Below are 25,736 nucleotides of genomic sequence, written 5' to 3'. Positions count from 1 at the left end.
AAGGCCAAATTTCAGTAGGCCTACCCCTCCTGGACAGCTATCAGTAGTCCTACCCCTCCTGGACAGCATTCAGTAGACTCTACCCCTCCTGGCCAACATTCAGTAGTCCTACCCCTCTTGGCCAACATTCAGTAGTACTACCACTCCTGGCCAACATTCAGTTGGCATAACCCTCCTGGACAGCATTCAGTAGACTCTACCCCTCCTGGCCAACATTCAGTAGTCCTACCCCTCATGGCCAAGATTCACTAGGCCTAACCCTCCTGGCCAAAATTCAGTAGTCTACCCCTCCTGGACAGCTTTCAGTAGTCCTACCCCTCCTGGCCAACATTCAGTAGACCTAACCCTCCTGGCCAAGATTCACTAGGCCTAACCCTCCTGTCCAAGATACACTAGGCCTAACCCTCCTGGCCAAAATTCAGTAGGCTACCCCTCCTGGACAGCTTTCAGTAGTCCTACCCCTCCTGGCCAACATTCAGTAGTCCTACCCCTCCTGGCCAACATTCAGTAGGCCAACCCCTCCTGGCCAACATTCAGTAGGCCTAACCCTCCTGAACCAACATTCAGTAGGCCAACCATTCCTGGCCAACATTCCGTAGTCCTACCCTTCCTGGTTAGCATTCAGTAGTCCAACCCCTCATGGCCAACATTCAGTAGTCCTACCCCTCCTGGCCAACATTCAGTTGGCCTAACCCTCCTGGACAGCATTCAGTAGACACTACCCCTCCTGTTCTACATTCTGTAGTCCTACCCTTCCTGGTTAGCATTCAGTAGTCCTACCCCTCATGGCCAACATTCAGTAGTCCTACCCTTCCTGGCCAACATTCAGTAGTCCTACCCCTCCTGGCCAACATTCAGTAGACCTACTCCTCCTGGCCAACATTTAGTAGGCCTACCCATCCTGGCCAACATTCAGTAGGCCTTACCCTCCTGGCCAACATTCCGTAGGCCAAAACCTCCTGGCCAACAATAAGTAGGTCTACCCCTCCTGGCCAACATTCAGTAGTCCTACCCCTCCTGGCTGACATCCAGTAGGCCTACCTCTCCTGGCCAACATTCAGTAGGCCAACATTCAGTAGGCCTACCTCTCCTGGCCAACATTCAGTAGGCCAACCAGTCCTGGCCAACATTCAGTAGTCCTACCCTTCCTGGTTAGCATTTAGTAGGCCTACCCCTCATGGCCAACATTCAGTAGTTCTACCCCTCATGGCCAACATTCAGTAAGCCTAACCCTCCTGGCCAACATTCAGTAGGCCTAACCCTCCTGGACCAACATTCAGTAGGCCAACCATTCCTGGCCAACTTTCCGTAGTCCTACCCTTCATGGTTAGCATTCAGTAGTCCTACCCGTCATGAGCAACATTCAGTAATCCAACCCCTCCAGGCCAATATTCAGTTGGCCTAACCCTCCTGGACAGCATTCAGTAGACACTACCCCTCCTGTTCTACATTCTGTAGTCCTACCCTTCCTGGTTAGCATTCAGTAGTCCTACCCCTCATGGCCAACATTCAGTAGTCCTACCCTTCCTGGCCAACATTCAGTAGTCCTACCCCTCCTGGCCAACATTCACTAGGCCTAACCCTCCTGGCAAAAATTCAGTAGGCTACCCCTCCTGGACAGCTTTCAGTAGTCCTACCCCTCCTGGCCAACATTCAGTAGTCCTACCCCTCCTGGCCAAGATTCACTAGGCCTAACCCTCCTGGCCAAATTTCAGTAGGCTCTACCCCTCCTGGACAGCAATCAGTAGTCCTACCCCTCCTGGACAGCATTCAGTAGACTCTACCCCTCCTGGCCAACATTCAGTAGTCCTACCCCTCTTGGCCAACATTCAGTAGTCCTACCCTTCCTGGCCAACATTCAGTAGTCCTACCCCTCCTGGCCAAGATTCACTAGGCCTAACCCTCCTGGCCAAAATTCAGTAGGCTACCCCTCCTGGACAGCTTTCAGTAGTCCTACCCCTCCTGGCCAACATTCAGTAGGCCTAACCCTCCTGGCCAAGATATACTAGGCCTAACCCTCCTGGCCAAGATTCACTAGGCCTAACCCTCCTGGCCAAAATTCAGTAGGCTACCCCTCGTGGACAGCTTTCAGTAGTCCTACCCCTCCTGGCCAACATTCAGTGTCCTACCCCTCCTGGCCAACATTCCATAGGCCAACCCCTCCTGGCCAACATTCAGTATGCCTAACCCTCCTGGCCAACATTCAGTAGGCCTACCTCTCCTGGCCAACATTCAGTAGTCCTACCCCTCCTGGCCAACATTCAGTAGTCCTACCCTTCCTGGCCAACATTCAGTAGTCCTACCCCTCCTGGCCAACATTCAGTAGGCCTAACCCTCCTGAACCAACATTCAGTAGGCCAACCATTCCTGGCCAACATTCCGTAGTCCTACCCTTCCTGGTTAGCATTCAGTAGTCCAACCCCTCATGGCCAACATTCAGTAGTCCTACCCCTCCTGGCCAACATTCAGTTGGCCTACCCCTCCTGGCCAACATTCAGTAGTCCTACCCCTCCTGGCTGACATCCAGTAGGCCTACCTCTCCTGGCCAACATTCAGTAGGCCAACATTCAGTAGGCCTACCTCTCCTGGCCAACATTCAGTAGGCCAACCAGTCCTGGCCAACATTCAGTAGTCCTACCCTTCCTGGTTAGCATTTAGTAGTCCTACCCCTCATGGCCAACATTCAGTAGTTCTACCCCTCATGGCCAACATTCAGTAAGCCTAACCCTCCTGGCCAACATTCAGTAGGCCTAACCCTCCTGAACCAACATTCAGTAGGCCAACCTATTCCTGGCCAACTTTCCGTAGTCCTACCCTTCATGGTTAGCATTCAGTAGTCCTACCCGTCATGGCCAACATTCAGTAGTCCTACCCCTCCTGGCCAACATTCAGTTGGCCTAACCCTCCTGGACAGCATTCAGTAGACACTACCCCTCCTGTTCTACATTCTGTAGTCCTACCCTTCCTGGTTAGCATTCAGTAGTCCTACCCCTCATGGCCAACATTCAGTAGTCCTACCCTTCCTGGCCAACATTCAGTAGTCCTACCCCTCCTGGCCAACATTCACTAGGCCTAACCCTCCTGGCAAAAATTCAGTAGGCTACCCCTCCTGGACAGCTTTCAGTAGTCCTACCCCTCCTGGCCAACATTCAGTAGTCCTACCCCTCCTGGCCAAGATTCACTAGGCCTAACCCTCCTGGCCAAATTTCAGTAGGCTCTACCCCTCCTGGACAGCAATCAGTAGTCCTACCCCTCCTGGACAGCATTCAGTAGACTCTACCCCTCCTGGCCAACATTCAGTAGTCCTACCCCTCTTGGCCAACATTCAGTAGTCCTACCCTTCCTGGCCAACATTCAGTAGTCCTACCCCTCCTGGCCAAGATTCACTAGGCCTAACCCTCCTGGCCAAAATTCAGTAGGCTACCCCTCCTGGACAGCTTTCAGTAGTCCTACCCCTCCTGGCCAACATTCAGTAGGCCTAACCCTCCTGGCCAAGATATACTAGGCCTAACCCTCCTGGCCAAGATTCACTAGGCCTAACCCTCCTGGCCAAAATTCAGTAGGCTACCCCTCGTGGACAGCTTTCAGTAGTCCTACCCCTCCTGGCCAACATTCAGTGTCCTACCCCTCCTGGCCAACATTCAATAGGCCAACCCCTCCTGGCCAACATTCAGTATGCCTAACCCTCCTGGCCAACATTCAGTAGGCCTACCTCTCCTGGCCAACATTCAGTAGTCCTACCCCTCCTGGCCAACATTCAGTAGTCCTACCCTTCCTGGCCAACATTCAGTAGTCCTACCCCTCCTGGCCAACATTCAGTAGGCCTAACCCTCCTGAACCAACATTCAGTAGGCCAACCATTCCTGGCCAACATTCCGTAGTCCTACCCTTCCTGGTTAGCATTCAGTAGTCCAACCCCTCATGGCCAACATTCAGTAGTCCTACCCCTCCTGGCCAACATTCAGTTGGCCTAACCCTCCTGGACAGCATTCAGTAGACACTACCCCTCCTGTTCTACATTCTGTAGTCCTACCCTTCCTGGTTAGCACTCAGTTGTCCTACCCCTCATGGCCAACATTCAGTAGTCCTACCCTTCCTGGCCAACATTCAGTAGTCCTACCCCTCCTGGCCAAGATTCACTAGGCCTAACCCTCCTGGCCAAATTTCAGTAGGCTACCCCTCCTGGACAGCTATCAGTAGTCCTACCCCTCCTGGACAGCATTCAGTAGACTCTACCCGTCTTGGCCAACATTTAGTAGGCCTACCCATCCTGGCCAACATTCAGTAGGCCTTACCCTCCTGGCCAACATTCAGTAGGCCTACCCCTCCTGGCCAAGATATACTAGGCCTAACCCTCCTGGCCAAAATTCAGTAGGCCTACTCCTCCTGGCCAACATTTAGTAGGCCTACCCATCCTGGCCAACATTCAGTAGGCCTACCCCTCCTGGCCAACATTCAGTAGTCCTACCCCTCCTGGCCAACATTCAGTAGACCTACTCCTCCTGGCCAACATTCAGTAGGCCTTACCCTCCTGGCCAACATTCCGTAGGCCAAAACCTCCTGGCCAACAATAAGTAGGCCTACCCCTCCTGGCCAACATTCAGTAGTCCTACCCTCTCCTGGCTGACATCCAGTAGGCCTACCTCTCCTGGCCAACATTCAGTAGGCCAACATTCAGTAGGCCTACCTCTCCTGGCCAACATTCAGTAGGCCAACCAGTCCTGGCCAACATTCAGTAGTCCTACCCTTCCTGGTTAGCATTTAGTAGTCCTACCCCTCATGGCCAACATTCAGTAGTCCTACCCCTCATGGCCAACATTCAGTAAGCCTAACCCTCCTGGCCAACATTCAGTAGGCCTACCCCTCCTGGCCAAGATATACTAGGCCTAACCCTCCTGGCCAAAATTCAGTAGGTCTACCAATCCTGGCAAACATTCAGTAGGCCAAAACCTCCTGGCCAACAATAAGTAGGCCTACCCCTCCTGGCCAACATTCAGTAGTCCTACCCCTCCTGGCTGACATCCAGTAGGCCTACCTCTCCTGGCCAACATTCAGTAGGCCTACCTCTCCTGGCCAACATTCAGTTGGCCAACATTCAGTAATCCTACCCTTCCTGGTTAGCATTCAGTAGTACTACCCCTCATGGCCAACATTCAGTAGTTCTACCCCTCATGGCCAACATTCAGTAAGACTAACCCTCCTGGCCAACATTCAGTAGGCCTAACCCTCCTGAACCAACATTCAGTAGGCCAACCATTCATGGCCAACATTCCGTAGTCCTACCCTTCATGGTTAGCATTCAGTAGTCCTACCCCTCATGGCCAACATTCAGTAGTCCTACCCCTCCTGGCCAACATTCAGTTGGCCTAACCCTCCTGGACAGCATTCAGTAGACACTACCCCTCCTGTTCTACATTCTGTAGTCCTACCCTTCCTGGTTAGCATTCAGTAGTCCTACCCCTCATGGCCAACATTCAGTAGTCCTACCCTTCCTGGCCAACATTCAGTAGTCCTACCCCTCCTGGCCAAGATTCACTAGGCCTAACCCTCCTGGCCAAATTTCAGTAGGCCTAACCCTCCTGGACAGCTATCAGTAGTCCTACCCCTCCTGGACAGCATTCAGTAGGCTCTACCCCTCTTGGCCAACATTCAGTAGTTCTACCCCTCTTGGCCAACATTCAGTAGTCCTACCACTCCTGGCCAACATTCAGTTGGCCTAACCCTCCTGGACAGCATTCAGTAGACTCTACCCCTCCTGGCCAACATTCAGTAGTCCTACCCCTCATGGCCAACATTCAGTAGTCCTACCCTTCCTGACCAACATTCAGTAGTCCTACCCCTCCTGGCCAAGATTCACTAGGCCTAACCCTCCTGGCCAAAATTCAGTAGGCTACCCCTCCTGGACAGCTTTCAGTAGTCCTACCCCTCCTGGCCAACATTCAGTAGTCCTACTCCTCCTGGCCAAGATTCACTAGGCCTAACCCTCCTGGCCAAATTTCAGTAGGCCTAACACTCCTGGACAGCTATCAGTAGTCCTACCCCTCCTGGACAGCATTCAGTAGACTCTACCCCTCTTGGCCAACATTCAGTAGTTCTACCCCTCTTGGCCAACATTCAGTAGTCCTACCATTCCTGGCCAACATTCAGTTGGCCTAACCCTCCTGGACAGCATTCAGTAGACTCTACCCCTCCTGGCCAACATTCAGTAGTCCTACCCCTCATGGCCAACATTCAGTAGTCCTACCCTTCCTGGCCAACATTCAGTAGTCCTACCCCTCCTGGCCAATATTCACTAGGCCTAACCCTCCTGGCCAAAATTCAGTAGGCTACCCCTCCTGGACAGCTTTCAGTAGTCCTACCCCACCTGGCCAACATTCAGTAAGCCTAACCCTCCTGGCCAAGATTCACTAGGCCTAACCCTCCTGGCCAAGATTCACTAGGCTACCCCTCCTGGACAGCTTTCAGTAGTCCTACCCCTCCTGGCCAACATTCAGTGTCCTACCCCTCCTGGCCAACATTCAATAGGCCAACCCCTCCTGGCCAACATTCAGTATGCCTAACCCTCCTGGCCAATATTCAGTAGGCCTACCTCTCCTGGCCAACATTCAGTAGTCCTACCCCTCCTGGCCAACATTCAGTAGTCCTACCCTTCCTGGCCAACATTCAGTAGTCCTACCCCTCCTGGCCAACATTCAGTAGGCCTAACCCTCCTGAACCAACATTCAGTAGGCCAACCATTCCTGGCCAACATTCCGTAGTCCTACCCTTCCTGGTTAGGATTCAGTAGTCCAACCCCTCATGGCCAACATTCAGTAGTCCTACCCCTCCTGGCCAACATTCAGTTGGCCTAACCCTCCTGGACAGCATTCAGTAGACACTACCCCTCCTGTTCTACATTCTGTAGTCCTACCCTTCCTGGTTAGCATTCAGTAGTCCTACCCCTCATGGCCAACATTCAGTAGTCCTACCCTTCCTGGCCAACATTCAGTAGTCCTACCCCTCCTGGCCAAGATTCACTAGGCCTAACCCTCCTGGCCAAAATACAGTAGGCTACCCTTCCTGGACAGCTTTCAGTAGTCCTACCCCTCTTGGCCAACATTCAGTAGTCCTACCCCTCCTGGCCAAAATTCAGTTGGCCTTACCCTCCTGGCCAAGATTCACTAGTCCTACCCCTCCTGTCCTACATTCAGCAGTCCTACCCCTCCTGGCCAAGATTCACTAGGCCTAACCCTCCTGGCCAAAATTCAGTAGGCTACCCCTCCTGGACAGCTTTCAGTAGTCCTTCCCCTCCTGGCCAACATTCAGTGTACTACCCCTCCTGGCCAACATTCAGTAGGCCTAACCCTCCTGGCCAAGATTCACTAGGCCTAACCCTCCTGGCCAAGATTCACTAGGCCTAACCCTCCTGGCCAAAATTCAGTAGGCTACCCCTCCTGGACAGCTTTCAGTAGTCCTACTCCTCCTGGCCAACATTCAGTGTCCTACCCCTCCTGGCCAACATTCAGTAGGCCAACCCCTCCTGGCCAACATTCAGTAAGCCTAACCCTTCTGGCCAACATTCAGTAGGCCTACCTCTCCTGGCCAACATTCAGTAGTCCTACCCCTCCTGGCCAACATTCAGTAGGCTACCCCTCCTGGACAACATTCAGTAAGCCTTACCCTCCTGGCCAACATTCAGTAGGCCTAACCCTCTTGAACCAACATTCAGTAGGCCAACCCCTCCTGGCCAACATTCCGTAATCCTACCCCTCCTGGCCAACATTCAGTAGTCCTACCCCTCCTGGCCAACATTCAGTAGTCCTACCCCTCCTGGCCAGCAAGAGGTGCTGTTGTGGTGTCTCACCTGGATGAGGCTCCACCTTGTCCTCTAAGGCAGGGTTCTCCAACCCTGTACCTGGAGAGCTACCTTCATGTAGGTTTTTGCTCCAACCCGAGTTTTAACTAACCTGATTCAGTTTATCAACCAGCTAATTATTAGAATCAGCTGTGCTAGATTAGGGTTGGAGTGAAATCCTACAGGACTGTCGCTCTCAAGGAACAGGGTTGGAGGAACAGGACTACAACCCAAAGGGGAATCTTTGCTTACACCTATCTAATCATATCAGAGGGAGTAGTAGGGCTAGGGGTTAGGGACAAGGGCTTGGTTTGGGATTGGACATGCCTCTCTCTCCTGCCCTCTGTCATTCCCTCCATCACTAATGATAACAAACCCTGGGTCTGCACAGACCAGAGGGTATGTTGGTTTGGAAAATCTGCTTTGTTAGCAATGTGTGTATGTGTGTTTGTGTGTGTGATCCGTTGTGTAAACAGGACTATTGGCTGGGTGGGGGTGTGCGGGTCAACAATGTGCTGAGTGCATGAGAACGGCAGATAAGGTCAGTGTGTTTGTGGAATAGACAATAGCTGTGTGGAACCAGACAAGCATAGGGTGGATAGGATTGGATGTGTGTGCGTGTGTGCATGTATGCGTGTGTGCATGTGTGTGTGTGTGTGTGTGTGTGTGTGTAGACAAGCGTAGGGCTAATACGTGTAGACAGGGGAAGTTACAGATATAAAAACAACTAGATGGTGTATCTCTTACCAGCTCTCCTCCTCACCCTTCTCTCTCCCTTGCTTTCCCTTCTCTCTATCCAGTCCACTGGCCAAGGGAAGGTCTGTGCTAAGAAGAAGTAGGCAACGTATGAAGTATAACCAGTCAATTTCCAAACTGCACAGTTAATCAAGGATAGTTGAAATCACAGTGTAACTTTTTGGGGGGTTAAATTGACTCTACTGGGAGTTATGTTGACCCTCAGGAAAGTGATACGCTCCCTGAAGTTAGTGTTGCTAACTGGAGTTCATTAGGACAGAGTACTTTTAACTCCATTAAGAGTAACCAAAGACAGGGAGTTAAATCTACTGTATGTAGTTATGCACAGATGTGGGATGGGCGTCATTGTCATATTTCCCAGGATGCTCTGTTGCGGGTAGATTTTTCTGTGTTTTTGCATGTACCGTTGAAGTCAGAAGTTTACATACACCTTAGCCAAATACATTTTAACTCAGTTTTTCACAATTCCTGACATTTAATCCTCGTAAAAATTCCCTGTCTTAGGTTAGTTAAGATCACCACTTTATTTTAAGAATGTGAAATGTCAGAATAATAGTTGAGAGAATGATTTATTTCAGCTTTTATTTCTTTCATCACATTCCCAGTGGGTCAGAAGTTTACATACACTAAATTAGTATTTGGTAGCATTGCCTTTAAATTGTTTAACTTGGGTCAAACATTTTGGGTAGCCTCCCACAAGCTTTCCACAATAAGTTGGGTGAATTTTGGCCCATTCCTCCTGACAGAGCTGGTGTAACTGAGTCAGGTTTGTTGGCCTCCTTGCTCGCACACGCTTGTTCAGTTCTGCCCACAAATGTTCTATGGGATTGAGGTCAGGGCTTTGTGATGGCCACTCCAATACCTTGACTTTGTTGTCCTTAAGCCATTTTGCCACAACTTTGGAAGTATGCTTGGGGTCATTGTCCATTTGGAAGACCTATTTGCGACCAAGCTTTAATTTCCTGACTGATGTCTTGAGATGTTGCTTCAATATATCCACATCATTTTCTTTTCTCATGATGCCATCTATTTTGTGAAATGCACCAGTCCCTCCTGCAGCAAAGCACCCCCACAACATAAGGCTGCCACCCTCGTGCATCACGGTTGGGATGTTGATCTTTGGCTTGCAAGCTTCCCCCTTTTTCCTCCAAACATAACGATGCCACACAGTTCTATTTTTGTTTCATCAGACCAGAGGACATTTCTCCAAATAGTATGATCTTTGTCCCCATGTTCAGTTGCAAACCGTAGTCTGGCTTTTTTATGGTGGTTTTGGAGCAGTGGCTTCTTCCTTGCTGAGCGGCCTTTCAGGTTATGTCTATTTTAGGACACGTTTTACTATGGATATAGATACTTTTGTACCCGTTTCCTCCAGCATCTTCACAAGGTCCTTTGCCTTTGATCTGGGATTGATTTGCACTTTTCTCACCAAAGTACGTTCATCTCTAGGAGACAGAACGCGTCTCCTTCCTGAGCGGTATGACGGCTGCGTGGTCCCATGGTGTTTATACCTGCGTACTATTATTTGTACAGATGAACGTGGTACCTTCAGGTGTTTGGAAATTGCTCCCAAGGATGAACCAGACTTGTGGAGGTCTACAATTTCTTTTTCTGAGGTCTTGGCTGATTTCTTTTGATTTTCCCACAATGTCAAGCAATGAGGCACTGAGTTTAAAGGTAGGCCTTGAAATACATCCACAGTTACACCTCCAATTGACTCAAATGATGTCAATTAGCCTATCAGAAGCTTCTAAAGCCATGACATCATTTTCTGGAATTTTCTAAGCTGTTTAAAGGCACAGTCAATTTAGTGTATGTAAACTTCTGACCCACTGGAATTGTGATACAGTGGATTATAAATTAAATAATCTGTCTGTAAACAATTGTTGGAAAAATGACTTATGTCATGCACAAAGTAGATGTCCTAACCGACTTGCCAAAACTATAGTTTGTTAAAAATAAATTTGTGGAGTGGTTGAAAAACGAGTTTTAATGACTCCAACCTAAGTGTATGTAAACTTCCGCCTTCAACTGTACATTGATTGTTTTTGATCTTAAGCTAAACAAAGATAAGAAACATACATTTTTATAAACGTATCCAATCTGTATGTGGTTGGATTTATAGCAACAGTTAGTGAGATAGTTCTTCCAGTTTACATGTTATTCTGACAGGTATTTTAAATGCAAGTTGTGAGTGATGTAAAAGTGCAAGATATCCTCCTGCATGCTGGCTTCCAACAGAGATCGGATATCACATTGCAAATCACCATAATGTGACACATAAAGAAATATTCAAATAAGGCTTTACACCCTTAAAACTCAAAGGAAGTAAACTGAAAGAGAAATGTAATTCAAAACAACACAGAAAGGTTAAAATGGCAATCAAGTTGATTGAAAACAACAACAAAAATGATAATTGGAGTTAAACTCCAATATTTACTCCATTTAGTGTCATTTTAATTAAAAAATATCAACACCATGACCAGAGTAGTTTTAACACAAAATGGGGGTGGGACCATATAAACCCCAAATTAGTGTTACATTTGAATCCATAAGAGTTGAATACCCTCTTGTGATTTTATTGTGGATTTTCTTTAAGTTGTGTTAAAGATACCATTCCATTTGAGCTCCTCTCCTTATCTCTTCATTCATAGGAAAACAAAGTAACCTTTACTAATTACGGTGAAGAAATCCTACGACTAAAGACACATCATGTTGCTCCATTTCCAATATATCCAGTATTTGCGCGTCAGTCAATAGAGTCCCCTATAAGTTGAACTGATCTTGTTCAGACAGTAATCGATGCTGATACATAATGAATACATACATTGATAATGAGATTTCATCAGCTACCGGTGACTCTGTGTGTGTGTGTGTGTGTGTGTGTGTGTGTGTGTGTGTGTGTGTGTGTGTGTGTGTGTGTGTGTGTGTGTGTGTGTGTGTGTGTGTGTGTGTGTGTGTGTGTGTGTGTGTGTGTGTGTGTGTGTGTGTGTGTGTGTGTGTGTTTGGGAAAGGTAGAGCTGCAAATAAGGTGTTTGATTGGGGACTAAAAACAACCAAGCCTGAATTTTCATTCTGTTCTGCAAACTACATCCCCCCACCTAAAAGACAATATTACAGAACTGTAATATTTCCACTAGTGCCAAAATACATTAACTGAAGGGTTAGAGTTTCCCCACAAGGCTTAAACACACACACACACACACACACACCAAGGGCTATAGCCCTTTCGAAGGAGCAGAACTATAATGTAATCATACACAAAGTAGATGGTTTTATCTCCAGCCTGCTCCTCACAAGCAGATCATTGCTAATATCTTCACAGTGAGGGAGAACATGTTCCCCTGAGAGAGAGAGAGAGAGAGAGAGAGAGAGAGAGAGAGAGAGAGAGAGAGAGAGGGGGGGGGGGCTCTATGTATACATACAAATAGATAGAGAGATGGGAAAGCTTAACCATGGTAACTAGGAAGTTACAACCTGATGAGGACACTGACGAGAGAGAGAGAGGAGAGAGAGAGAGAGAGAGAGAGAGAGAGAGAGAGGGGGGGGGGGGGCTCTATGTATACATACAAATAGATAGAGAGATGGGAAAGCTTAACCATGGTAACTAGGAAGTTACGACCTGGTGAGGACACTGACAGAGATAGAGAGAAAGAGAAAGACAGGGAACAAAATAGAAGGCGCAGAAAGGAACAGAGTGAAAGAAAGTAAGAGGATAGTTGATCAACAGAGTCTAAGGAGAGTGAAAGATGGATTGAAAGAATGACAATGATAGAAATATGTGTTTATGTATATGTGTGTGTGTGTGTGTATGTATGTAGGTGTGTGTGTATATGTGTTTGTGTGTGTGTGTCGGTGTGTGTGTGTGTGTGTGTGATGTGTGTGTGTATATGTGTGTGTGCGTATGTATGTAGGTGTGTGTGTGTATGTATGTGTGTGTGTGTGTGTGTGGTGTGTGTGTGTGGGATATGTGCTTGTTTGTGTGTGTATATATGTGTGTGTGTGTGTGTGTGTGTGTGTGTGTGTGTGTGTGTGTGTGTGTGTGTGTGTGTGTGTGTGTGTGTGTGTGTGTGTGTGTGTGTGTGGATGTGTGTGATGTTAACCATCGCTCCAGACTATCCTTTATGAAGACTTCTTATTCAAAGGAACATGGGTCTTGAGTCAACGCTTTTACTCTTTCTCACACACACACACACACACACACACACACACACACACACACACACACACACACACACACACACACACACACACACACACACACACACACACACACACACACACACACACACACACGAGTCAACTCGCTCAAGCGTGAAATTACCATTCTCAGAGGCTCTGCTCTTACGTTGATAAACACTGATTCTGCCATTGTGCTTGGTCTTTGGGATCTCACACACTTACTTACCAGTATAAACACACACACACATGCACACACACACACATACTGGTATCTGCAGTGTGTGTGTTGCAGATCCCTATCTGCACCATTGTGTGTTTTGTTCATTGTTCCATCGTGTGTATTTCTGCATTTCAACTAATCAAGGTGTGTATTATTGTTCCATACAGGTGTGTGTTTTGTGTGGTAGTTTTACAAGTGTGTATTTTTCCATACAGGGGTGTGTGAGTGGTATTTTTGGTGGAGTGTATTATTTCCATAGAGGTGTGTGTACCCTGCATCGAGTCCTTTAGCAGAACACTTACCTCATCATGGGGGTACGTGGGTAAACAGGAGGGCAAAATGAGAGAACTAACAAGTGACTGGAGAGATAAAAAGAGACAAAAGCCAGTCAAAGAACAGTGGTGTACTCATCACACACACACACACACACACACACACACACACACACACACACACACACACACACACACACACACACACACACACACACACACACACACACACACACACACACACACACACACACGGCTTGTACGCTTGTACGCACACACACACATACAGTGAGGGAAAAAAGTATTTGATCCCTTGCTGATTTTGTACGTTTGCCCACTGATAAAGAAAGGATCAGTCTATAATTTTAATGGTAGGTTTATTTGAACAGTGAGAGACAGAATAACAACAAAATAATCCAGAAAAACGCATGTCAAAAATGTTATAAATTGATTTGCATTTTAATGAGGGGAATAAGTATTTGACCCCCTCTCAATCAGAAAGATTTCTGGCTCCCAGGTGTCTTTTATAAAGGTAACGAGCTGTGATTAGGAGCACACTCTTAAAGGGAGTGATCCTAATCTCAGCTTGTTACCTGTATAAAAGACACCTGTCCACAGAAGCAATCAATCAATCAGATTCCAAACTCTCCACCATGGCCAAGACCAAAGAGCTCTCCAAGGATGTCAGGGACAAGATTGTAGACCTACACAAGGCTGGAATGGGCTACAAGACCATCGCCAAGCAGCTTGGTGAGAAGGTGACAACAGTTGGTGCGATTATTCGCAAATGGAAGAAACACAAAAGAACTGTCAATCTCCCTCAGCCTGGGGCTCCATGCAAGATCTCACCTCGTGGAGTTGCAATGATCATGAGAACGGTGAGGAATCAGCCCAGAACTACACAGGAGGATCTTGTCAATGATCTCAAGGCAGCTGGGACCATAGTCACCAAGAAAACAATTGGTAACACACTACGCCGTGAAGGACTGAAATCCTGCAGCGCCCGCAAGGTCCCCCTGCTCAAGAAAGCACATATACATGCCCGTCTGAAGATTGCCAATGAACATCTGAATGATTCAGAGGACAACTGGGTGAAAGTGTTGTGGTCAGATGAGACCAAAATGGAGCTCTTTGGCATCAACTCAACTCGCTGTGTTTGGAGGAGGAGGAATGCTGCCTATGACCCCAAGAACATCATCCCCACCGTCAAACATGGAGGTGTAAACATTATGCTTTGGGGGTGTTTTTCTGCTAAGGGGACAGGACAACTTCACCGCATCAAAGGGACGATGGACGGGGCCATGTACCCTCAAATCTTGGGTGAGAACCTCCTTCCCTCAGCCAGGGCATTGAAAATGGGTCGTGGATGGGTATTCCAGCATGACAATGACCCAAAACACATGGCCAAGGCAACAAAGGAGTGGCTCAAGAAGAAGCACATTAAGGTCCTGGAGTGGCCTAGCCAGTCTACAGACCTTAATCCCATAGAAAATCTGTGGAGGGAGCTGAAGGTTCGAGTTGCCGAGCATCAGCCTCGAAACATTAATGACTTGGAGAAGATCTGCAAAGAGGAGTGGGACAAAATCCCTCCTGAGATGTGTGCAAACCTGGTGGGCAACTACAAGAAACGTCTGACCTCTGTGATTGCCAACAAGGGTTTTGCCACCAAGTACTAAGTCAAGTTTTGCAGAGGGGTCAAATACTTATTTCCCTCATTAAAATGCAAATCATTTTATAACATTTTTTACATGCGTTTTTCTGGATTTTTTGGTTGTTATTCTGTCTCTCACTGTTCAAATAAACCTACCATTAAAATTACAGACTGATAATTTCTTTGTCAGTGGGCAAACGTACAAAATCAGCAGGGGATCAAATACTTTTTCCCTCACTGTACTGATTGCCCTCCTGTGGAAGGTAAGTCATACTCTGCTCTGAGGCTGTATGATATTAGACAGAGTGACAGAATGACAGACCGGTTTTATAGAAGAGAGCAGGAACAAGGGATGATGGATGAGGGAGGGATAGAGATGACGGGATGAGTGGGAGTGAAAGTGAAAGTCACCCCTTTGTTCCACAAAGCCTCCTCGCTCTCTTCTTCTCTAATGTTGTTTTCTGATCTGTTCCTCTTCAAAGTGTAAAGTCTGTTTTATCAACTTCAAAACTCCTCTCTCTTGCCTTATCTAACATCTCATTTACTGACTGGGTAATATGACATGGAGAGAGCCTGTTAGCTCAGTATCTCTCTCTCTCACTCTCTCTCTCTCTCTCCCTCTCTCCCCCCTCACTCTCCCTCAAACCCCCCCTCCCTCTCACCCCCTCTCTCGCTCTCTTTCTCCCTCCCCTTCTCTCTCTCCCTCCCCCCCTCTCTCTCCCTCCCTCTCGTTCCCTTCCCCTCTCTCTCTCCCTCCCTCCCCTCTCTCTCTCTCTCTCTCGCTCTCTTTCTTCCTCCCCCTCTCTCTCTCCCTCCCCCTCTCTCTCGCTCCCTTCCCCTCTCTCTCCCCCTCTTTATCTCTCTCTCCCCCTCTCCTCTGCACTTTAGACAGCAGAGAGAGATTGAGCACCTGTTAGTTTCATGTTTGGTCAAATCAGTATCATTTTCCTTTGATTGGTGGTGAGGATGGAGCGAAGAGGTAGCGGATGTGAGAGGGAAAGAGAAAAAGAGAGAGAGGGAGAAAAAGAGAGATGGAGATTCACAGGGCACAGATCTGTGTTTGATGTCTGCCAACTAGCATATCTTTGTATTTAAGACTCTGCGATGGTAGTATACCCATGAACCACAACGCAGCCTCTCGTCTCGCATGCAAAGCAACATCGTTGTGTTATCTATGTGAGAAAGGGGCATGCTAATTTCACTGGCTGTCACATACATTGCACCCACCCACACACACACACACACACATTACTGAAGCCAGTTTAGCTAACAGTCACATTCTCCACTAATCAGTAGGAATGTTTTCTCAGACAGAGAGATTTTTCCACCCAGCACATTGCAATGATGTGTGTGTGGGTGGGTATGTGTAAAAATAAAGGTTTACATTGAAAGATCACATGGTGTTACATTTGTACACACAGTAAGTAAGAAAGAAAGAAAGGAGAGAGAGAGAGAGAGAGAGAGAGAGAGAGAGAGAGAGAGCCATGGCAACACAACGACATTGACATTTATGGCAATGTTCATTTGCAACTTCAGAGACACACACAGATATACGCACAGACAGACACACACAGACAGACACACAGAGATATACACACACACAGACAGACACACACAGACAGACGCACACAGACAGACGCACACAGACAGACGCACACAGACTCACACACAGACAGACGCACACAGACAGACGCACACAGACACACACAGACTCACACAGACATACACACACAGACAGACGCACACAGACGCAGACACACACACACACACACACACACCTCACAGACATACACACATAACATCCATATTTATTGATGTTGTCAGTTTTGCTGCTGTAATTTGTGATCTGACGGCGAGGGGTGTTTTAACTGGGGGAGTAATTTGAAATATTGAAGGCTGTGTTGATGTGTGTGTGTGTGAGCGTGTGCATATGTAATTAGAGGTTATTCATGTTTCAAGTAGAACAGTTTAGTCAATATTAATTAGGAACATAAGTAGAGGAGAAACACATCAGCATGTAGACAGAATTGTTTTATTTTTTTGTTTTTTTCATTTAACCTTTATTTAACTTGGCAAGTAAGTTAAGAACAAATTCTTATTTACAATGACGGCCTATCCCGGGCCAAACCTGGACGACGCTGGGCCAATTATGCGCCGCCCTATGGGACTCCCAGTCACGGACGGACGTGATACAGGTTTTCTGGAAAAGCACAGAAATAGAATGGATCAGCACTGAATTCTGATGGGTGTGGTGTGTTTGTGCATGTGTCCATGTGTGTGTGTGTATGTGTCATTAATGATGATCAGCAACCTTGTTAATTGAGGAAGCCACACTGCTTAGAGACGCACAGACACACACACACATTTCTGTCTTTGTGCAAGTGTGGATGTGTGTGAAGGTGTTAAATCCCTTAGCAACAGAAACTCATTTTGGCTGGTACATCAGTGAAAGAGGGATGGGGGGTAGAGCTTCCATTTCTCCCTGCTTATCATCTCTCTTCTCTGGACTTGGCCTGGCAGGAGGCCTGGGCACCACACTGTACCTCCAGGCACGGCAGATAGGAACCAATCACTCACACCAAAAGAGCTGCCCAGGGGCTCCCAATGCAGATAGGTACTAGCAAATCAACATACCCAGGTGTGTGTGTGTGTGTGTGTGTGTGTGTGTGTGTGTGTGTGTGTGTGTGTGTGTGTGTGTGTGTGTGGCTTATCTAAATGAACTGATATTGCATTGCTGCTGCAATATTGATTGTAAAACCAACAACCTCAATGTCATTCCTCAGATGAAGAACGTTGCGTATGATATGCAATGTTTTGGTTCACAACTGAAAGTTCTAAAGTAAAAACATCCAACAAAGTGCAGGGGACAGATAATACTTTAAGTAAACAAATGAGAATATAAATTATATAGAGTATACTAATATATACTGTTATACACACACATATACAGTTCCTTCAGAAAGTATTCATACCCTCAAATTAATAAAAAATGAAAAGCTGAAATGTCTTGAGTATTCAACCCCTTTGTTATGCTAGGCCTAAATAAGTTCAGGAGTAGAAATGTGCTTAACAAGTTACGTAATAAGTTGCATGGACTCACTCTGTGTGGAATAATTTTTTGAAATAACTCTCTCATCTCTGTATCACACACATACAATGATCTGTAAGGTCCCTCAGTCGAGCAGTGAATGTCAAACACAAATTCAACCACAAAGACCAGGGAAGTTGTTCAATCCCTCGAAAAGAAGGGCACCTATTGGTAGATGGGAGGGAAAAAAACTAAACAGACATTGAATATCCCTTTGAGGATGGTGAAGTTATTAATTTCACTTTGAATGGAAACCTCTAAGGGATGTCACAATGAGGCCAATGGTGACTTTAAAACAGTTACAGAGTTTAATGGCTGTGATAGGAGACAACTGAAGATGGATCAACAACATTGTAGTTACTCCACAATACTAACCTAAATGACAGAGTGAAAAGAAGGACGTCTGTACAGAATACAAATATTCCTAAACATGCATCCTGTTTGCAACACGTCACCAAAGTAATTCTGCAAAAAATGTAGCAAAACAATTCACTTTTTGACCTGAACACAAAGTGTTATCTTTGGGGCAAATCTTGAGCGGCTCCTGAGTGGCGCAGCAGTCTAAGGCACTGCATCTCAGTGCAAGAGGCGTCACTACAGTAACTGGTTCGAATCCAGGCTGTAATACAACAAAATGTGGAATAAGTCAAACGGGTATGAATATTTACTGAAGGCATACATAGAGTGTAAAATGCTTACAAATAGCAGTGTAATAGAGGATACTTTGCCCCCAACAGACCATATATCGATGGTAATATATTACTCAATGTCAGCAACTTCAAAATATGTCACGCAACAGTTTTCTGGTTCCTTTCACATGCCTTTCACAATCACTGAAAACTGCTGTCACACCAAAACAGCCCATATTTACACACACACAGACACACACACACTCCCCCTTCTTGTATTTATGACATTAGAGCAGTGTGCCAGGGGACTATTGGTATTTTCTCTCTGTTATCAATGTCTCCATTTTGATTGATCACCTTAACTGTAATTATTTATTGAAAGATGGAAACGGGGATAATTAAAAAAAGGTGGGGACGGAATGAAATCGCTGATCCCACGAGAAGAGAAGGTTAAAGAACGAGAGAGAAAGAAAGAGAGAGTGAAAGACAGATAGAAAAAGATAAATATAAAGAGTGAAAGAAGGAGTGATAGAAAGAAAAGGAACTTGATAAAAAGTTTGACTTTCATACAAATTCTTTTCTCCATAAAATATTGTATTTATCTTGACTAGTTTGCTCCTAAACAACCTTTCTTTTTATTTTCTGTTATCTGTCCTCTGTGTATCCTGCCGGCTGGATAATCTAATATTCATACAAATACGGCAGACGTGTGTGTGTCTGTCTGTCTGTCTGTCTGTCTGTCTGTCTGTCTGTCTGTCTGTCTGTCTGTCTGTCTGTCTGTCTGTCTGTCTGTCTGTCTGTCTGTCTGTCTGTCTGTCTGTCTGTCTGTCTGTCTGTCTGTCTGTCTGTCTGTCTGTCTGTCTGTGTTCACAGGAGTTCTGAACAATGACTGCGGTTTTATTATGTGTTTGCAGTGTTGTTCCATAGTCACAAGGCCCAGCATGGGGTACTTTATAGTAATGTATCTATTCAAACAGGGCTTTACTGTTACCAAACACCAGCTCCCTCTCTCTCTATTTCTCTCTTTGCCCATCTCCCCTTCTGTCTGTGTCAACATAAAACCTTAGGAAATGTTATTTACAGTGAAGTCTGACAGAGTCAGAGTGAACACATTATACAGCAGCATGCCCCATGGAGAGATGGAGGAAGGGAGAGAGAGATGAATGGAGAGAGGGATGGATGGAGGTGATGATGATGATGATGGAAGGAGAGGTTGCATCAACCCCCCACCAGGAGAGAGAGAGAGGTCATGTAAAGGATAGAGGAACAAGAGAGAGAGAGAGGAACGAGAGAGAGAGAGAGAGAGAGAGAGAGAGAGAGAGAGAGAGAGAGAGAGAGAGAGAGAGAGAGAGAGAGAGGAGGAAAACAAGGGAAGTGCAGAGAGAAGAGTGCAAAGTCACATCACTGACATTTGGGTGAGAGGGAGAGAGAGAGAGTGATTGCACATGGGTTGAATGTTGAACTCGGATTTGAATCCCCTGTGTGTATCAGATGGGGTGTGGGGTTACAAAAAGAGAACGGAAGGAAACGTAAGTGAGTGCCATTATCCTTTCTGTGTGTACGTTCTCTCGCTCTCTCTCTCTCCCTTTAAAACAGGGCAGCAATGATATCAGATGTCGCTCTACTCAAACAAAGAGCTGTGGTCATATGAGTCTCCCACCATTATACAGACCAGGTTTCCCATATGAGTCTCCCACCATTATACAGACCAGGTTTCCCATATGAGTCTCCCACCATTATACAGACCAGGTTTCCCATATGAGTCTCCCACCATTAAACAGACCAGGTTTCCCATACGAGTCTCCTACCATTATACAGACCAGGTTTCCCATACGAGTCTCCTACCATTAAACAGACCAGGTTTCCCATATGAGTCTCCCACCATTAAACAGACCAGGTTTCCCATACGAGTCTCCTACCATTAAACAGACCAGGTTTCCCATACGAGTCTCCTACCATTAAACAGACCAGGTTTCCCATACGAGTCTCCTACCATTAAACAGACCAGGTTTCCCATGGTTAGTGTTGACGAAGGAAAATTATATCTAAGCACATTTTTTTAAAATTGTTATCATGGGTCACTCCCTTCAGAAAAAACATGATCTGTATACAACGTTATTACTGGTTATGCATAGGCCTACTTACACACACACACAGACACACACACACACACACAATAAAGTCGTTGTGGTGATAAAGAGACTGTCATGGCTGTATTACTAAGCCAGGGGGCACAACACAGCACGGCATCCATAAGTGACTCTGTTCATAATGACAGTACAGTAATGCTGAGAGGAGATGAAATACAATAACAGCACTATGACAGAGGGGGGCTGTTCCACTGGAAAATACATTTCAATACGCACTTTGAATTATTCAACACACACATTGTTAGCATACAGTGCTTTCAGAAAGTATTCAGACCCCTTGACTTTATCCACATTTTGTTACCTTACAGCCTTATTCTAAAATGGATTAAATAAAAATATGTCCTCATCAATCTAAACACAATAGCCCATAATGACAAAGCAAAAACAGGTTTTTAGATATTTTTGTAAACGTATTACACATAGAAAACAGGAATACCTTATTTACATACAGTACCAGTCAAATGTTTGGAAACCTACTCATTCAAGGGTTTTCTTTTCTTTTACTATTTTCTACATTGTAGAATAATAGTGAAGACATCAAAACTATGAAATAACACATAAGGAATCATGCAGTCACCAAAAAAGTGTTAAACAAATAAAAATATATATTTTATATTTGAGATTCTTCAAAGTAGCCACCCTTTGCCTTGATGACAGCTTTGCACACTCTTGGCATTCTCTCAACCAGCTTCACCTGGAATGCTTTTCCAACAGTCTTGAAGGAGTTCCCACATATGCAGAGAACTTGTTGGCTGCTTTACCTTCACTCTGCAGTCCAATCATCCCAAACCATCTCAATTGGGTTGAGGTTGGGTGATTGTGGAGGCCAGGTCATCTGATACATCACTCCATCACTGTCCTTTTTGGTCAAATAGCCCTTACACAGGCTGGAGGTGTGTTTTGGGTCATTGTCCTGTTGAAAAACAAATGATAGTCCCACTAAGCACAAACCAGATGGGATGGCGTATAGCTGCAGAATGCTGTGGTAGCCATACTGGTTAAGTGTGCCTTGAATAAAATAAAAAAATCACTGACAGTGTCACCAGCAAAGCACCCCCACACCATCACACCTCCTCCTCCATGCTTCACGGTGGGAACCACACATGCGGAGATCATCCATTCACCTATTCTGCGTCTCACAAACACACAGCGGTCGTAACCAAAAATCTCAAATTTGGACTCATCCCAGACCAAAGGACAGATTTCCACCGGTCTCATGTCCATCGCTCGTGTTTCTTGGCCAAAGCAAGTCTCTTCTTCTTATTGGTGTCCTTCAGTAGTGGTTTCTTTGCAGCAATTTGACCATGAAGGCCTGATTCACACAGTCTCCTCTGAACAGTTGATGTTGAGATGTGTCTGTTCCTTGAGCTCTGGGAAGCATTTATTTGGAATGCAATTTCTGAGGCTGGTAACTCTAATGAACTTATCCTCTGCAGCAGAGGTAACTCTGGGTCTTCCATTCCTGTGGTGGTCCTCAAGTGAGCCAGTTTCATCATAGCGCTTGATGGTTTTTGCAAATGAACTTGAAGAAACCTTCAAAGTTCTTAATATTTTCCGGCTTGACTGACCTTCAAGTCTTAAAATAATGATGGACTGTCATTTCTCTTTGCTTATTTGAGCTGTTCTTGACATAATATGGACTTGGCTTTTTACCAAATAGGGCTATGGCTCTGATTTTCTATACCGGATGAGTAGTTTGCCACCGCCCCCGAGCTTCTAGGACATGGAAGTCCTGTTGTCCTGTTGTATACCACCCCTACCTTTTCACAACAAAACTGATTTGCTCAAAGAAGGAAAGATATTACATAATTTAACTTTTACCAAGGCACACCTGTTAATTTAAAGGCATTCCAGGTGACTGCCTCACGAGGCTGGTTGAGAGCATCATGCTGTGGGGATGTTTTTCAGCGGCAGGGATTAGGAGACTAATCAGGATCAAGGGAAAGATGAATGGAGCAAAGTACGGAGAGATCCTTGATGAAAACCTGCTCTAGAGCGCTCAGGACCTCAGAGTGGGGCAAAGGTTCACCATCCAACAGGACAACGACCCTAAGCACACAGCGAATACGATACAGGAGTGGCTTTGGGACAAGTCTCTGAATGTCCTTGAGTGGCCCAGCCATAGCCCGAACTTGAACCCGATCGAACATCTCTGGAGAGACCTGAAAATAGCTGTGCAGCGATGCTCCCCATCCAACCTGACAGAGCTTGAGAGGATCTGCAGAGAAGAATGGGAGAAACTCCCTAAACATAGGTGCGCCAAGCTTGTAGGGTCATACCCAAGAAGACTCTAGGCTGTAATCGCTGCCAAATATCCTTCAATAAAGTGCTGAGTAAAGGGTCTGAATACTTATTTAAATGTGATATTTCCTCTTCTTTTAAGACATTTGCTAAAATGTCTAAAAAACAGTTTTTGCTTTGTCATTATGGGGTATTGTGTGTAGATTGATGAGACATTTATTTTTTTATTCCATTTTAGAATAAGGCTGTAATGTATCAAAATGTGAAAAAAGTCAAGGGGTCTGAATACTTTCTGAATGCACTGTATGTGTCACGTCCTGACCATAGTGAGTGGTTATTTTCTATGGTAGAGTAGGACATGGGGTGTTTGTCTGTTTTTGTATGTCTATGTTCAGTTTCTAGTTTTGCATTTCTATGTTGGGGTTGTTTGACATGACCTCCAATTAGAGGCAGCAGGTTGTCGTTGTCTCTAATTGGAGGTCCTATTTAAGTTGATGTTTGTTTCACATGTGTTTGTGGGTGATTATTCGTTGTGAGTGTATTTGATCCTCCTGCGTCACGGTTGTTGTTTTGTGTATATTTTGAAGTGTTTAATTGTTGCATTCGGTTTCACTGGTTAAATAAATATGTGGAACTACGAAAACGCTGCATCCTGGTCCGCTCCTTCTAACAGCTGTGACAGTATGCCTGTGTAGTGTGTAGCCCACATCTAGTTGTGGTGTGCTGTGATCTTGTAAAAATAGAGGATTAAGAGACAGAAAGACAGAAAGAAAGAAAGACCGAATCAGCACATTACAACGACAATCAAAATCATACAATTGTGCCTTTAAAGCCAGACATTAATTCAGCTTAATCAAGGTTAGTTTAATTGTTTCTAACCTCCAACCACAAGGGAAAGATGGGCCTATAGAAAACTAGTGTCAGCTCAGCTGTAACACAAATATTTATCTCCACATCTAGAGCTTGAAACATGTCTTCCCAATCTAACATCTGATAAGCCAAAACTTGTTCGACAAAAATAGCCTGAGGGAAGTATTTTGGCCTAACTATGCGTCTGACAACTTGTTCCGTGTGGGGAGAAAAGACCGACGCTGCTCAGCGCTTCCCTCTAGCAGTAGAAACGCGAACAGCGCTGTACTTATAACAAATATTACACAGAGAGGTTGGTTCTATGTTTCTGGGAAATTTCGTTAGTCTTTTTGTGATCTTGTAGGCTCGTTAAAAAAAATGTTTTGCTATTAATAATGGCAATCCAGGAAACAACAGGATACACCCCAGCCTTCCTCAGTGGTAGGCTATATAAAATACAATATCACATGGTTAAATTAATCAATAGGTAGCCTAATATTACCTATTTGGTAAGTGTTCAGCCTAATTATAATAGGCCTAATCTAAACACAGCAAAAAAAGAAACATCCTCTCACTGTCAACTGCATATATTTTCAGCAAACTTAACATGTGTAAATATTTGTATTAACATAACAAGATTCAACAACTGAGATATAAACTGAACAAGTTCCACAGACATGTGACTAACATAAATGGAATAATGTGTCCCTGAACAAAGGGGGGGTCAAAATCAAAAGTAACAGTCAGTATCTGGTGTGGCCACCAGCTGCATTAAGTATTGCAGTGCATCTCCTCCTCATGGACTGCACCAGATTTGCCAGTTCTTGCTGTGAGATGTTACCCCACTCTGGGTTCTTCGCGGGCCATGGCAGAACACTGACATTCCTGTCTTGCAGGAAGTCACACACAGAATGAGCAGTATGGCTGGTGTCATTGTCATGCTGGAGAGTCATGTCAGGATGAGCCTGCAGGAAGGGTACCACATGAGAGAGGAGGATGTCTTCCCTGTAACGCACAGCGTTGAGATTGCCTGCAATGACAACAAGCTCAGTCCAATGATGCTGTGACACACCACCCCAGACCATGACGAACCCTCCACCTCCAAATTGATCCCGCTCCAGAGTACAGGCCTCGGTGTAACGCTCATTCCTTGGACGATAAACGCGAATCCAACCATCACCCCCGGTGAGACAAAACTGCGACTCGTCGGTGAAGAACACTTTTTACCAGTCCTGTCTGGTCCAGCGACGGTGGGTTGGTGCCCATAGGCGACGTTGTTGCTGGTGATGTCTGGTGAGGACCTGCCTTACAACAAGCCTATAAGCCCTCAGTCCACCCTCTCTCAGCCTATTGCAGACAGTCTGAGCACTGATGGAGGGATTGTGCGTTCCTGGTGTAACTCAGGCAGTTGTTGTTGCCATCCTGTACCTGTCCCACAGATGTGATGTTCGGATATACCGATCCTGTGCAGGTGTTGTTACACGTGGTCTGCCACTGCGAGGACGATCAGCTGTCCATCCTGTCTCCCTGTAGCGCTGTCTTAGGCGTCTCACAGTACAGACATTGCAATTTATTTCCCTGGCCACATCTGCAGTCCTCATGCCTCCTTGCAGCATGCCTAAGGCACATTCACGCAGATGAGCAGGGACCCTGGGCATCTTTCTTTTGGTGTTTTTCAGAGTCAGTAGAGAGGCCTCATTTGTGTCCTAAGTTTTCATAACTATGACCTTAATTGCCTACCGTCTGTAAGCTGCTAGTGTCTTAACGACTGTTCCACAGGTGCATGTTCATTAATTGTTTATGGTTCATTGAACAAGCATGGGAAACAGTGTTGAAACCCTTTACAATGAAGATCTGTGAAGTT

This window comes from Salmo salar, chromosome 17 (genome assembly GCF_965601325.2).
Source record: "Salmo salar chromosome 17, fSalSal1, whole genome shotgun sequence".
NCBI classification, from domain to species: domain Eukaryota; kingdom Metazoa; phylum Chordata; class Actinopteri; order Salmoniformes; family Salmonidae; genus Salmo; species Salmo salar.
The sequence above is the reverse complement of the archived record's forward strand: the minus strand, read 5'-3'. Positions refer to the sequence as shown.